The sequence below is a fragment of the Pteropus alecto genome, unplaced genomic scaffold, assembly GCF_000325575.1.
Source record: "Pteropus alecto unplaced genomic scaffold, ASM32557v1 scaffold98, whole genome shotgun sequence".
NCBI classification, from domain to species: domain Eukaryota; kingdom Metazoa; phylum Chordata; class Mammalia; order Chiroptera; family Pteropodidae; genus Pteropus; species Pteropus alecto.
In genome coordinates, this window is record NW_006443570.1 from 2,068,040 (window position 1) to 2,082,997 (window position 14,958).

General features: G+C 42.5%; 1 protein-coding gene and 1 non-coding gene across 6 annotated transcripts in view; both read right to left on the reverse strand.

Annotated features, from left to right (window-relative positions):
- The window catches only part of WIPF2 (WAS/WASL interacting protein family member 2), a 39,806-nt gene extending 36,574 nt beyond the window's left edge, over positions 1-3,232 (reverse strand). For 2 of the 5 annotated variants that reach the window (XM_006924680.3, XM_006924681.3), the window contains exon 1: positions 3,044-3,232. The gene's annotated coding sequence lies outside the window, so the exon portion shown is untranslated. Of the gene's footprint in view, positions 1-2,712; positions 2,879-3,043 lie in introns of those variants that run through there. The other 3 variants (XM_025041580.1, XM_015599317.2, XM_015599316.2) reach the window with 3 other exon arrangements.
- A 6,532-nt stretch (positions 3,233-9,764) lies between these two features.
- Positions 9,765-9,871, reverse strand: LOC112473431. The gene has a single exon (XR_003043999.1). It is a non-coding gene; the product is annotated as a U6 spliceosomal RNA (small nuclear RNA).
- Between the last annotated feature and the right edge of the window lie 5,087 nt (positions 9,872-14,958).

The window sequence follows — 14,958 nt, forward strand, 5'->3', positions numbered from 1 at the left end:
CATTAGCAAGCATATCACCTTTTCCCCCTACTAACAGTGTTTTTCTCCATGAAGTTCTAATCCACACTTTAACTAGGCTTCTATAATATACCAAAAAGTGCCTGTGCGTTTATCCTGTGACTTTCCAAGCTCAAAGGCTTGGGGGAGGCGGGGGGCGGGGAAGAATATCAGAAATTTTCTCTCTCCCTCAATGCCCTGGATTTTCAAAGCTAGACAAAGGCAATGACTCTGCATTTAATCACCAGATGAATAAGAAACAGATCTGAATTTAGAAGAAACATAAAGGAGTGCAAAAACATTCAGTAAAGAGTACTGCCTGTATTTGCTTGCAGAGCAGTTCTCAGGATCTGCCATTGAACCTCATTTTGACATGGTAATGCCCCATCTACTATAATCCGAAGCATATCCCCAAGAGACAGTCAACCGGAATTCTGCCAACTTCTGCTCGAGAGTTGTGTGAAGAACAGCAGCAACAAGAGCCTACTTTGAGAAGGAGATCAACAACCACACTCAAGAAGAAAAGAAGTTATTTGGCAAAGGGAAGCATGTTGCCAAAATGTTAGTCACAGCTTCGAGGTCCCGGTTTATGTTTCTGCGACTATTCTTTGCTTTGACAGAATCCATTCTCTGGCCCAGGGAACCCAGTTCAGCTTCTGTCACTGCCCCCATTTGAAGTAGTCAAGAATCCTTTCAACTTGGTGGTATCAAACTGTGACATAGACAAGATGTCCACCAGAGACCAAACAGGAAGAAAAAAAATGTAATTTGCCATTTCCACTTAGGACTGGCTCAAGTAGAGCAATGGAAAAACATAATAGAATAAGAAAAAATGGAAAATCATGTAAAACAAGCAGGCTACACCAAAAGCCTTCCCAAAGCTCTGAGCCTCCATAATTTATTTCAAAACCTTCTTAAAAACAAACTAAAAAGACACACTGGAGGTTGAAATGACAGCAAAATATTAAGCAGGTTTTCACCCCCCAAAAAGTGTACATACTTCACAGCCTGCAACTCTTCCTGTGGTTTGTATGAAGACTATGATTTGTTGAAACAGCCTGAATCAGCAGACCATGGTTTTGAGAATTACTTCAAAAGCAATAGGAAAATAGACTCAAGTACACCTGGTTACTCTCCCGATCAAAGAGCCTAAGACGTCAAGAAAGAACATCTGACAATTTTCTCTTCAATAGGAATAGGACTCCTCTCTTCCCTTAAAAGTAAAACTTGAAAACTCCATTGTTCTCAATACTTTCCTCCTTCTCCTGCATTTCACCTTTGTGCTGACATCACATAACTAAACACTACTAAGGTAAACACTACTCTGATATCAAGTGTGAGGTAGAATTTGAAACTGCCCCCTCTTAAGCAAATCCACGTCAGACTTCAGAAATGCCAAGACTTTCAGGAACACTTCTAAGCTAAACAAGTTCACCTACGGGCAAAGTAGGTAGGGTATTGTACCCAAAGGAAAAGTCAATATTTAAAAGGATTAACAATAAAGAAGTTAAGTTGTCCACAAGCACACTAGTCCCCACCAACTGGCAACATGGCAAAAGTGACTGGACCAATGCAAAATGTTCGACTGTATATTTTTCAGTGAATTTTCAAAGAGTTCATGAGGAAAGTCAGCGTCAAGAGCAAAGCAGTTGAAATATTTTTTTAAAGGGTAAAATACTGTTTGCCAGAGTGCGTTCTCCATCAACAGACCTCATTCACCTCTAAGTTCCCTATCCTTATCTCTGTGGCAGCCAATACAATGTAACGCAATAATAGGAAATTTTTGGCTACTGAAAGTTGGTTGAGAAAAGTTAAAAAACGGGACATGTATCAAATCAAAACCAACTCTTCCCTAGCACAGAAAATGCAGCAAGGCTGAGAAGAAACTGAGAAAGACACGTCTTTTAAATATCAATATCTCAATCATGTTTTCAGAGATCACTTCTTTGTAACCACTTTAAGGATGCCACTTGGTTAACACAATCTTTTAGAGGCTGTGAGGGACCAAACCTGTATTTCAAAAGGGAAAAAAACAAGACAGTTTAACAATTTCCCTCAAAGTTACTTAGTAAATCCATAGGTGGGCTAGAGCAGTCTTTATTCCCTGAGTGAGGTTCTATTGTGGTTTGTAAAGGGAGGAAAAAAGTCACCAAAACCTTCAGTAAGTCATTCAGAAAGTGTAAGGCAAAAATAACAGCATGAAAAAGGAAGTGGATCCTCAAGGAATCCAAAGAAGTAACAGATGATTCAAATCTCTTTAAAATATGATTTCCAGTAAACACCAGTTCGTTCAGTTCCTCATCCCAGTGTTATCACTTAAGAATTTACCTTCCTGACCAGTAACTCAACAATACACACTGCCCACTGTTAGCACTCTAAGATTTCTACCTTCCCTCACTTCACATCCCTCCAATCTGAACCCTCAACTCTAGGTTGTGGCCATGCGCATCTCAGCATTTCTCAATCTATTCCTTAATTCTGATTCCTGGGAATAATTCTGATTCCCAGCTCTTAAGATTCCCTCTAGTGTGAGCAGTTTCCCTAATCATCCTCTCAACCACTGATTTTCACTCCACTCAATCCCCAAAATGTCACATTGGCCTCTTCATCCGGAGCATCCTGTTAATTACCTGTTCCCAACAGGTCCTCCCTCCCCACCTCCTTTTTGCGCACGGTTACCTCGTTCCTCTCACACTGAGTTACCGTCTTACTCACCTTACCCAATCCTTCAGGATCCCTTACTTCCTGTCTCTCAATAACCTTCCTCCCCATTTTCAGTCAGCGATCGCCCCACACCGATTCCCGACCACTCCTCCCTACTTGGGTTTCCCACGCCCCCTCTCCTCCAGGTTCTTCAGCCCCAGACCCAGTTTCCCCCATCCCCTCAAGCCCCGCCCCAAGGGCCCCTCTCTCCTGGAGGCCCCTCCTCCAATGTCCCCTTCTCTCCTCAAGCCCCGCCCCAGTCCCCCCTCCCTCGGTTCTCCCTCCCACTCAGGTCCGCAGGTCATCTTAGCGACGGACCCAGCCTCCCTGGTCTCTTTCTGACCTGGCCGCAGCGGCTCCGGGAGCGAATCCTCCGCCACGTCTGCTCCAGCTTGGTCCAGTCCTGCTCGGCCCCCACCCGGCAAGCTCCTTTTCTCGCCACCACCGCCCCTTTTGCCAACCCGGAAATGGATCTGCTCCCACCGTCCCCAGCGTCCGCGAACAAAATGGAGGCGGGGGGGAAAAGGAGCAGGGAGCAGGGAGCAAAGAGACGTTACACGCATGCGCCTCTGGAAAGCCCGCCCCTACCGGCGCACGTGAAGGCGGAAGCGGTCTGGTAGCCACCATCTTGGGAAGGTCGCAAGAATCACACCTACCAGCTAAGCGCGGGGTTTGCAACTTTGGCTGCAATTGTAATCACCTGAGAAAGTTTAAATAGTGGTGCCCGAGTTCCACTCCCAGAAATTCTGACTTAATTGGTTTAGGCACGGCCTCGGCATCAAGACATTTAAAACTGAGCAGGTGATTCTAATATTGCTGAGGTGGAGAATTACTGAGCTAAACAAGGTCTTGAACATACCTTTTTCGTCTTTATTCAAAAAAGTGCCCACCCCTTCCCCTATTTCGAGTTAACGAAGAACCCGCCTCTGTCAACTTTGCAAGGGCCCAGTAGTCAAGCACCGGTTGTCATAGCAACCGAGAGGCAGGCCCCTCCCTCTTAACAAATCTTCGTTAACATCATTTTAGCCATCTGCCCCGCGCTCCGGGAGCACCCGTATCCTCTTTCCAGGGTCGGAGGTTTCCCAGATTCCAAGGCTGGAGAATGGTGCTGCGGACTCTCAGTTGCTTGGGTCAGTGAGAGGAATCACCCATCCCTGGTGGGGCTGCTATTAACTCCGTCCCAGCTGACTAAGGATCTCTCCCTAGATTACCCACAAAAGTGCCTTTTCATTGCAGCCAACCCCATTGCCGTATATCCTCAAAATGCTCTTTGGGTCTCTCCATCATCCCTCTTTGCTTTTGGTTCTCACTATCTGTGTGCTCTTGGGCCTCAGCTACCCAATCTGTAAAATGGAGCTAATAGTGCCGGTCCCGACTGTTTCATAGAATTGTTGGAAGTCTCAATCAGGTAATGAATGGGAAAGCATATGATAAGCCAAAAGTTGTTATTATTTTTGTTTTCCTTCTGTTCTGCCATGAGTAGTGCTGAGCACCACCCACTAGTCAAGTAAATGTCACAGCATTCATTGAGTACCTGCTGTGGGCTAGACACCAGGAGATGGCTGCAGAGGTGACTAAGAGCCTCTGCCCTCAGGGAACTCACTGTGTGGTAGGCAGATTGGCATGTAAATAGCTAGCTGAGATATCAGTCGGCATGTGATGAGTGCCATGAAAGCATATGGACTCTGGGACATCAGGCAAGGGAGTGATTAATTCCTGCTAAGGAATGGGAGAAGGTTTCATAAATAGTTTTAAACTCAGCTTTGAAGGATGAGTAGAATTTTATTATTAATCAGAGAAGGCAAGGAACACATTCCAGACATTGGAATCAGTGGGTACAAAGGTAAAGTTGTTCTGGTATGTGGTCCTGCGTGCCTGAAGGTGGGGCAATTGGGCCAAGGAGATGGTGGATCTAAACTCCCAGCTCTTCAACCTCATTTTTATTTTGTCTCCTTCTTGCTCACTATTCACTGTGCAGACCTGCTTTCTATCACTGCAACACACCAAGTGGTCCCTCATGGCCTTTGTATTAGCAGCTGTACTCTGCTTTTTCCTCCTTTTAGCTCAAATGTCTCCTCCTCAGAGGGCATTCCCTGCCCACTGTAACTAATGTAAGCCCCCATTCTCTATAACATCACACTGTGATAATGGTAGCCAGCCATTGGGGTGGTATACAGAGGCATCTCACCCAGACTTGGGGTGGTAAGTGTGGGCTTCATAAAGAAAGTAACACCTAGTGAGGGCTGATAGGTAAATAGGAGTTGGCCAGGGGCAGAAAATAGGAAAATTATTTCAAGGCAAAAGGAGAGTATGTGCAAAACGAGAATCATAGCACATTCTTAAAACAAAGCATTTGATGTGGTTAAAGCTAGAACTATAGGAGAGGAAAGAAATTAGGTTGAAGTAATCATAACATCTAACATTCATTAGCACTTACCATGTGCCAGGCATTGTCATAACTTCATATGTCATAACTCATTTAATCTTCACTCCATTTTACAGAGGAACAAACTGAGACACAACAAGGTTCATCATATTGCTGAAAATCACATACCGACAAAGTAGCAGAACCATTTCCAGAGTCTCTGTGTACAAAATGACCCTGCACCCTACCAGACCCAATGTCCCTTTATTATAACAACAATGTTGTAACTCAGCTTTACTATCCCAAAGAGAAATCAACAAATAATATAACATCTGATTTCAAAAAACAAATCAGTATAATGTGCTGAACATAAGACAAATAAGAGGAAGGCATTTCAATATGCCAATGCTCAGGCATCTCTACACTGGAAGATAATAGATGCGTACATTCATCCCTAGAACCACTAAGAATGTGACAGGGACAAGTGCAGACTGACCTAAGGGCATTGTCATTTATGATGTGATTTTCCAAAATGGTGGACAACTCTTATTAAAGTTTTGAATAACACAAAACAACACAGTAGTTATATTTTTATAAAAGACATTATATTAACTACGTACAAAAATATTTCATTTTTGCAATTCCCTTTTCTGATAATATGATTAGCTAAGTATCTTAGAGAATTCCCTAAAAACAGCTAAAAATCCTGATCATAATATTTTAAAATCTTAAATTCCTTGATGAAAAAGTAAGGAATTTTCAGGGCAAAACAAAGTAAGTGAAGGTAGGGGACACACACAAAGGTAGGTGGAACACTGAAGCAGATTTTTGCTCTGGGGACACTTGCCTGCTAGGTGAACCTGAGCTTTCATCAGTGTCTCACGGGAAAGAAACCACCCCAGAACCTCCTTAACAGGAGAGCTTAAGAGGAGAGTCTCCCATCATAAGATGAGACCCCAAAGGACTACATCCTCATGGCAAGGGTGTACCAGAAATGAACCTGTGCTCTCCTCCCTTGGGTATAAAGCTAATGGAGATAGATTCTAGACTCAAGTGATAATCGATTTTTTTGCATGGAATGTCTAGTAGGATATTTAAAGCCATGTGGAACCCAGGATAATTCTTGGTTGTGTGAATCTGTCCCTCACATTGGAGCACTCTAGCATTCCGGACGCTTAGCCACCAAATGTTAATAGTATGTCTTTATCATTGTGACAAACAGAAAGATCTCCACAAATTTCCAAAATTCCCCCATGGTGAACCACTGCCCTATACTATACACTGTTAAGTTAACAGGGGCCAATTTGTAAAGGGCGTTATTATCTATTGTGAAAAGTTAAATATTTTCTTGAGGGCAAGAGGAAAACCATTGACAAGTTTAAGCTGAGAAGTGCCAAAACCCACTTTGCTTTCTAGAAAGATCCCTCCGACTAAAGCATGGGGGATGGATTAAATGGGGTCAGGTTGGAGGCGAGAATAGCAGTTAGGATGCTGCTGTGGACATTTAAGTGAGAAATGATGGTTGCCTGCACTGAGTGGCAGCTGGACACTGACTGGACACAAAAGCTTTGGAGGCGGGTCTCCCTGTTTGCAGAACCCAAGGCCTCGGATCTTAGTTCCGCCCACCACTAAGAGAGAGACTTTGGGCAGATTATTCAACCTCCACTAGCCTCAGGCTCCTCATCTGCAAAATGGAGATAAGACTAAATGGAATGCAAGTGAACTGTGTACACACTTGCAAAGAGGAGGAGCCATAGATGATTTCCAAGTTTCTAGCTTGAATTCCTACGCTCAGGTGATGCCAACATTTAGCTGGAGAGAGTCAAGAAGGAAGAGAAAGGGCTGGAGCAGGGCAGGAAGCTGGGGGATTAGAGAAGAGAGGTCCAGTAGGCCAGTGGATGTTGGGTCTGGAACTTAGAAAAGCAATCCTAGCAATTTGGGACTCATTAACCGTGGTAGCCAGCCTCCAAAGAGCCCAAATAATGTAGGGAAGAGGCAAAAGAACTAAAATGTTAAATGAAGCAGTATTCAGAGACTGCAATATGCTGACCAGGAAGAAACCTGCTGGAACGAAGGAAGATTTCTGCTGGTAGTGCTAACAACCCATTTCCCCACACCCTGAAGGGAAAACAGGAAAAGCAAAGTCTTTAAGTGGCACCTTACACAAAATAAAATTATTCATTCCCTATGGCTAAAACCATAGGGAGCCTATGGATTAAAGCTTGGGAACTGCCAGCAGGGCCTTTCACGCTACATATTCTTACCTTTTCACCTCCATACTCTTACCCGTCCTCTCTGTATGTCCATATCAAAGGAAAATGGGTAAACAAAGTCTTTAAACTGTAACTCACAGGAACTAAAGAATGAAATAGAAACTGGATCCCCCCCACACACACACTCTGGGCTTTTTTCCTTGTCTTGGCTTTTGCCTTTGCTGTCCCTAGTCTTTGCTTTTCCCCTTCTTTAATAAACATTCCTTTTAACTCTAACTTTGGCAGGTGTTTGAATTCTTTTTTTACTCTCTCCACCAAGAAGCCTCTTCTCTCTCAATGCAGAGCTTGGTCTCCCCTCAACTGGGGGAAATCTGCCCTGCTCTGCATCACAAAGACCCAGGACTCCTCATATTCATGGATTTTGGGCTGGCCTGTGACTCCCTTTAATGAAGTAGAAGTGAGGCTATACTAGGTCCAGAAGTAAGTCTTAAGAAGACCTAGCAGCTTCCACACTTGTGTTTTGGAGACCCTTAAACTCCCATGTGAGAAATCAGCTACGCTGCTGTACAGGTCACCTGGAGGGAGAGGCACTGACATGGAGAGAAAGAGTATTCCAGCTGTTCCCCCAGGGTGCAAGATGGGTGAGCCAGCCATCTTGGACATTCCAGCTCCAGACACCTTCTGATTGCAGCCACATGGGACACCCAAGTCAGACAGCAGAACTGTCCAGCAATGACCCCCATCGACCCAGAGGACCATGGGAAATTATAAAATGGTCATTGTTTTTAGCCATTAAATTTGGAATAATTTGTTATGCAGCACTAGATCCTCAAACAAAAATATATGGGTGAAATCTAAGCCCAGGTGTATAGTGGGAAGAGAAGAAGGCTTCAGACAGACCCAAGGAACTCTATGCTCCCAGGAAGGACCAAGCTGGGGAGAGGGCCAGCAAGGGAGACTGAGAAAGAGGACAGAGGGAAGTTCTTAGAGCATAGTGTTTTGGAAACAATAATGAGTGTTCAAGGGGGAAGAATGGTCAGAAATATCAAATGCCAGAGAGAGAACAATAAGATAAGTGTCCCTTGGACTTGGTAACATGGGAATCAGTGACTCTGATAGGCATGGTTTTCAGCGAGTAATGATGGTGAAGCCAGATGCACTGGGTTGAAGAATAAAAGGGAAACAGAGCAACAAAACCAAACTAAAGTTACACACACACACACATACACACGCACACACACACACACAAACACACACACATTTGTCCTTTTGTAAATTGATTGACCTGGATGAATGCATAATGTCAAGAGGGGGGCAAGTTGCTGAACACTGCAAGCAGTATTAAAGTTTAAAAATGTGCAAACGTAAAAAACTCTTAAAACTCACTAATTAAAAGAATAACAACCCAGTTAAAAAATGAGCAAAGAATCTTATGGTGGGTTGAATAGTGTCCTCCAAAATTTCACATTCACCAAGAACCTCAGAATTTGACCTTATTTAGAACTAAGTTTTTTTGCAGATGTAATTAGTTAAATTGAGGTCATGCTAGGTTAAGATGAGGTCACATTAGATTAGGGTGGGCCCTAAATCCAATGACTGGGGTCCTTATAAGAAGAGGGGAGTACACAGAGACACACACAGGGGAGAACTCAGTGTGAAGATGAAAGCAGAAACTGGAGTGATATGTCGACACATCAGGCAAATAAAATTCACATAACATTAAACCATTTTAACCACTTTTAAGTGTATGATTGAGTAGTTTTTAGTGTATTCCCAACATTATGCAGTCCTCACCACTATCTAATTCTGGGATATTTTCATCACCTCCGCACACCCCCCCCCCGCCCCCCGCCAAAAAAACCCATTAGCAGTCTCTCCTAATTCTTCTCTCCTCCTATCCCCTGGCAACCACAAATTCACTCTCTGTCTCTGCGGATTTGCCTATGCTGGACATTTCATATAAATGGAATCATACAATATTTGTCCTTTTGTATCTGGCTTTCACTGAGCATAATGTTTTCAAGGTGTATTCATGTTGTAACATATATTAGTACTTCATTCCTTTTCATGGCCAAATAATATTCTGTTTTATGGATATACCACATTTAGTTTACCCATTCGTCAATTAACATTGAATTATTCCCACTTTTTGGCTATTTGGAATAATGCTGCTACAAACATTCTTGTACAGGGAGTTTCTTTTTGGGGTGATGAAAATGTTCTAAAATTGATTATGGTGATTGTTGCACAACTCTGTAGATATGCTAAAAGCCATTGAACTGCACACTTTTTTTAATTGACATTTATTCTTTTAATAGCTTTGTTTTATTTTAAAACCAGAGAATAAATAAGAAAATAATGATTGTTACAGATCATTGCACAATAATTACTGGAAATAATTTTGTTACATAAAGGACAGGAATGTTCAAAGTGATCCCCTCTGGCTGTCAAATACACTAGGCAGACTACTTACTACAAGTGTTGCTAAAAATATGGAACGCTTCACGAATTTGAGTGTCATCCTTGTGCAGGGGCCATGCTAATCTTCTCTGTATTGTTCTAATTTTAGTATATGTGCTGCTGAAGTGAGCACTGAACTATACGCTTTAAATAGGTGAATTACACGGTATGTGAATTATATCTTAAAACTGTTACTCAAAAAAATGCAAAACATTATATGGTCTTCAGATTTATACATATGTGGTAAAAGTTCACAAAAATGCGTGGAAATGATACCACACTCAGAAAAGTGGGAAGAAAGGAAGAGGATGTGATTAAGGACCCCAGGTACCAGGGGCCTCAGCTGTAGGGTAAGTTTTCATTTCCTAAGGTGGGTGGTGGTGACACGGGTGTTCATTATATTAATCTTTAAACTTTCTATATGATTAAAATGTTACACAATGCATTTAAAAATAACTTCTTAACAAGAGTGAATGATTGTGATACACAGGATATTTGCAAGATGCAAAAATCACCACATACTGACTGCAAAGAGAAAAAAAAAGTATCATTTTAAGGGACAGGTCTGGTAGTCTCCCCTTAAACAGGAGTCAAACTCACCCATCATTAATCTGGGCCATCCTCCTGGTGTAATGCCATTATCCCCTATAAAGTATTCTTCTCTAGAATATTTATGCTCCAGAAAAACCACTAAAACTATGTTATCCAATTTGGGGGCCACTGGCCATTTGTGGATATTAAACAATTAAAATGTGACTAATCCTAATTGAAATATGCTGTAAGTATAAAAGACATACAAGATTTCAAAGACTCATAAAAAAAACCCAGGACGTAAAATACCTCATTAATATTTAAATTACGTATGTGACTCACCTAATATTTGTTTTAGACAATTTGCTATAGACACAACTGATATCTTATACTCTACAGAAAGGATAAAGGTGCAAGCAAACAAGGGCGTGGAGAAACAATCAAACAAGTAAAGAATTTGGAACATTTTACAGGACATCTGTCCTAGACTTCTAAAAGTCAATGTCATTGAAAAAAAAGAAAAGAAAATGAACTATTCTAGATTAAAAGCAACTAAAGCGTTATAACAACCAAATGCAATGCATGGAACTAAATTGAATCGGGAAGGTTTTTTTCTTAAGTTTTTTTAGAAGATATTTTTGAGACAACTGGAGAAATTAAATATAGACTGGATATTAGATGATATCATAGAAATATGTTGATTTTCTTAGGTATGATAATGGTATGATAGATGCGTAAGAGAATATCCTTATTCTTAGAATATTCTTGCTGAAGCTATTAGGAGTGAAGTGATATAATGTTTGCAACTCACTTTCAGATAGCTTGGCAAAAGAAAAAGTGTGTGTGTGTGTGTGTGTGTGTGTGTGTGTGTGTGTGTGTGTGGAGAGAGAAACACATAGAGAACAAAAGCAAATTTAGCAAAATGTTAATTATAGAATCTGGAAAGGTTTGAGTATTCATTGTACTAATCTTTCAACATTTTTATGTTTGCAATTTTTCATGATGAAAAGTGGGGGAAACAAGGCAAAATAAAAAAGGAGTGAATGGGAGATGAGGAAGTGAAGATTCTTTGAAAAAGTTTCTTTGTGAACTGAAGAGAGGGGACAGGAGCTAGAGCCGGCATGAGAGGGTTTAAATGCTAAATGGGAAAAAGCCAGTAGAGAGGGAGAGAATGAAAGATACGAGTTATCCTGATCAAATTTTTGACTCTCAGAGAAGCTCAAGAGACCCACAAGCAATGCTCTAACTAACCCCCTCTCCCTGGCCCATGCCTCTTCCCTATTCCCAAGCGTGGTGAGTAAGTAACCTTAATGGCGACACCTACTGGATTAAAAGGGCACTGCTTCAATTCTTCACTCTCCTCTCTTCAGGCACCTACTCAAAAGAGCATCTTATTATGCTGGTCTTCTGACCACTCCAAATTATTGTCACCTCTTTGTTCATTGCTAGACCAGCCTAGGAGATGCGATGCTATTAAGTAAGCTTATCCTCTCCCCACCCAGCCCACAGAACCCTTTGACCACCTCTGTGTCTCTCAGTCACTCTCTCCACAAGGAGGCAGAACACAGGAGGGATGGAAGGGACCAGAAAGGATAGTCTGCCAGCGGTAGTCAGGTGGCCACTGCTGGTGAGCACAGGTGGATATTTCTCACTTATACAATATCCTAGGATTGTGCAGAGCTTAAACTGTGGCTCTGGAGTCAGAATAACTGGTTTCAAATCCCTGTTAGCTGTGAGACTCAGGGCTAGAGACTTGGCCTCTCCGTGTCTCTAATGAGAAATCTCTTGGAACCTCAGTTCTCATCTAGAAAGTAGAGCTGATAGAGCCAACCTCCTGAATTTGTTGCGAAGATAAAATGAGAGAACGCACATAAGCCCAGCATAGCGAGTGACAAAGGGCACTATCCCAAATGTCAACTGTTATCATCACCCCCGAAAGATGCCTGATGGGTCTGACAATGATTGAGATGGGAATGAGGGGAATAATCCATATCACTCTTTCTGCCCTTCTGACTTCCCACTTCCACACTTTTACCATCAAACCCTACGCTGCTTCAAGACCTGTGTCACCTCTTCCAAAAAGTTTTGTCTTATTATATCCGACCCACCATCTCTAGATCAGTAGCAAATCTCCTTGGCTTAATTCCCAGAGCACCTATCATCTTGTGCCTTGTCTCACTCTGCAGCTCCTATTTCAACCAACCTAATTTATTTATTCAGCGAGCATGTATTGAGTGTCCTCTCTGCACCAGGTACTGTTCAAGGTACTGAATAGTGAACAAGACAGACTCATGGAGTGAACATCCTGGTGGGGGAGTAACGATGAAGCAAGTACACAACAAAGTACACATGATGTCAGGTAGCGATAAATGCCTTTAAGAAAATACAGGAGGATAAGAGGAAGAAAGTGAGGGGTGGGGTGGGTGGGATCAGAGAGGCCAGGAAAGGCTCAGGGATGAGCAAAGGTAAAATCCCTGAAATGAGAATGAGTGTTTCATAAAGCAATCAGTGTGGCTGGTATGGAGTGAGTGAGGGGAGATGGGGTAAGAGTGGGGGGTAGATTTTGATTTCTAACCTAAGCATTATCAAAAAACAGGAAGTGTTATGATCTGAATTGTTTTGGTTGAGGTATAGAATAACTAAGTGAAATGTATAAATCTCACATGAACAACTCAGGGAACACACACACACACACACACACACACACACACACAAGTGACCACCCCGAGGTCAAGATATAGAACATTTCTATCACCACATTTCTTTATGCCCTTCTCCAATCAATACTCTCTCCCACCCTATTGAGTAACCATTATTTTTACTTCTATTGCCATAGATTAATTTTGCTTGATCTTGAACTTCTTAAATAGAATCATACAGTATGTAGTCTTATGTGTCTGGCTTCTTTTACTCAGTATTATGTCTGTGAGATTCATTCGTGCAGGTTATTTGTTCTTTTTTGTTGCTATGTGGTATTCCACTGTAAGAATACACCATAATTGATTTGTCCATTCGCTCGTTGAAGGACACTGGTTTTTTTCCAATTTCTCTATCATAAATAAAACTGCTATGATCATTGCTGTCCATGTCTTTTGGTGAACATAAGCACTAATTTCTCTTGGTTATGCATCTAGGAGGGAGCAGAAATGCTAGGTCAGAGTTGAGGTATACATTTAGTTTGAGTAAGTGCTTCCAGACAATTTTCCAAAGTGTCTGGACCACTTTACACTACCACTAGCAGTGTCTAAAAGTTCCGCTTGCTCCACAACCTCACTGACACTTTGCATTGCCACTCTTTTTAATTTTAGCCATACATGGTCTGATTTATGTTTCTAAAAGAGCACTCTGGCTGCAGTGTAGAGAACCGACTGGTGGGATTAGGGGCGAGTTCGATTGAGGAAGCCAAGAGCCCAGGTAGGAGGCTTGTGTAGTTGCCCAGGGAAGGCATAAAAGTGGTTTGCAGTAAGTGGTAATAGAGGAGTCATAAAGAAGGACAATCGAGGATATGTGTGTGTGTATGTATGTATATACATACATACACACACACATATATATATCCAGGATATATTCTGGAATTGTAGCCAATGGGACTGGCCAATAAGATAAACGAGGAATGAGAGAAATAGCCATTAACAGTGAGTCTTATATTCTCGCCTAGACAACCTGGGTGGAGAAAGGACTATTTTCTGAAAGTCAGAACATTGAGGAAATAACAGATACAGGACGAGAGAAGGTTAAGCCCTCATGTGCAGCTGTTTGAGTACATGATGTCTCCTGGAGCTTAGGTTCTGGATGCCCCACACATTATATCTAACTGGTAAATATTGTTTTTTGTGAAGAGTGCTTGTTGTCTGCAGTGGACAGATCTGGGTTAGAGGCTCAGGTCCACCCCATCGCTTGCCCGGTCACTTGGACCTTATGCTAAGACTGCCCAGCCTCCATCTTCCTCCTTACAGTATTAGAATTAAATAAGATCACGTATCTCTGGCACCTGAAACATGCAAGAACTAAAACATTTACTCTTCCAAGTTCCAGGCACTATATGACATGTCTCATGAGGCTGGCACATTTTCCTCTCATCCACATTTTCAATGTCACTCCAGAACCATTCTGCTGAGGAGCCCAGCACATTGAGATACAGTCCCCTCTCCCCTCCATCGGCTCTTCCCTAGCCTCAAAGAAACAGAATGAAGAACAGCAGATGGGTTGATTCATAGACTTTATCGGCTTTTTCTCCATCCAGCAGTTTCGGCAAAGACAACTGAGCTTGTACAGTACACACAGTTCACTCTGTTAAAGCTGTGGGCACAGGGAGGGGTCCGGGAGCCCCTTGGGAGGCAGCAGGGCAGGTGTCAAGGCTAGGAGAGGGCAGCAGCCAAGACCGGACCAGTGGGCCCCAGTGTTCGTGGAGATTGTGGGAGCTGGAGTGAGAAGGCTGCGGAGAGGGGTCGGGGCTGCAGGGAGAGGATGGGGCATCTGCAATTGTAAGAAAGAGGCAGGAAGCAGGAGGGGGGCCTTGGTCACTGTCCGGAAGAAATGGAGGGGGTGGGACACAGCTTCTGTGTTTTTGGGGGTGGGGGTGAGGAATCCATAGATATTTTTTGTGGCAGGAACAAGACAGGCCACTGTATAAAAGGGACTGTACAACATAATCTATGATACATTGTTTACATATGATACAAGGCTCTT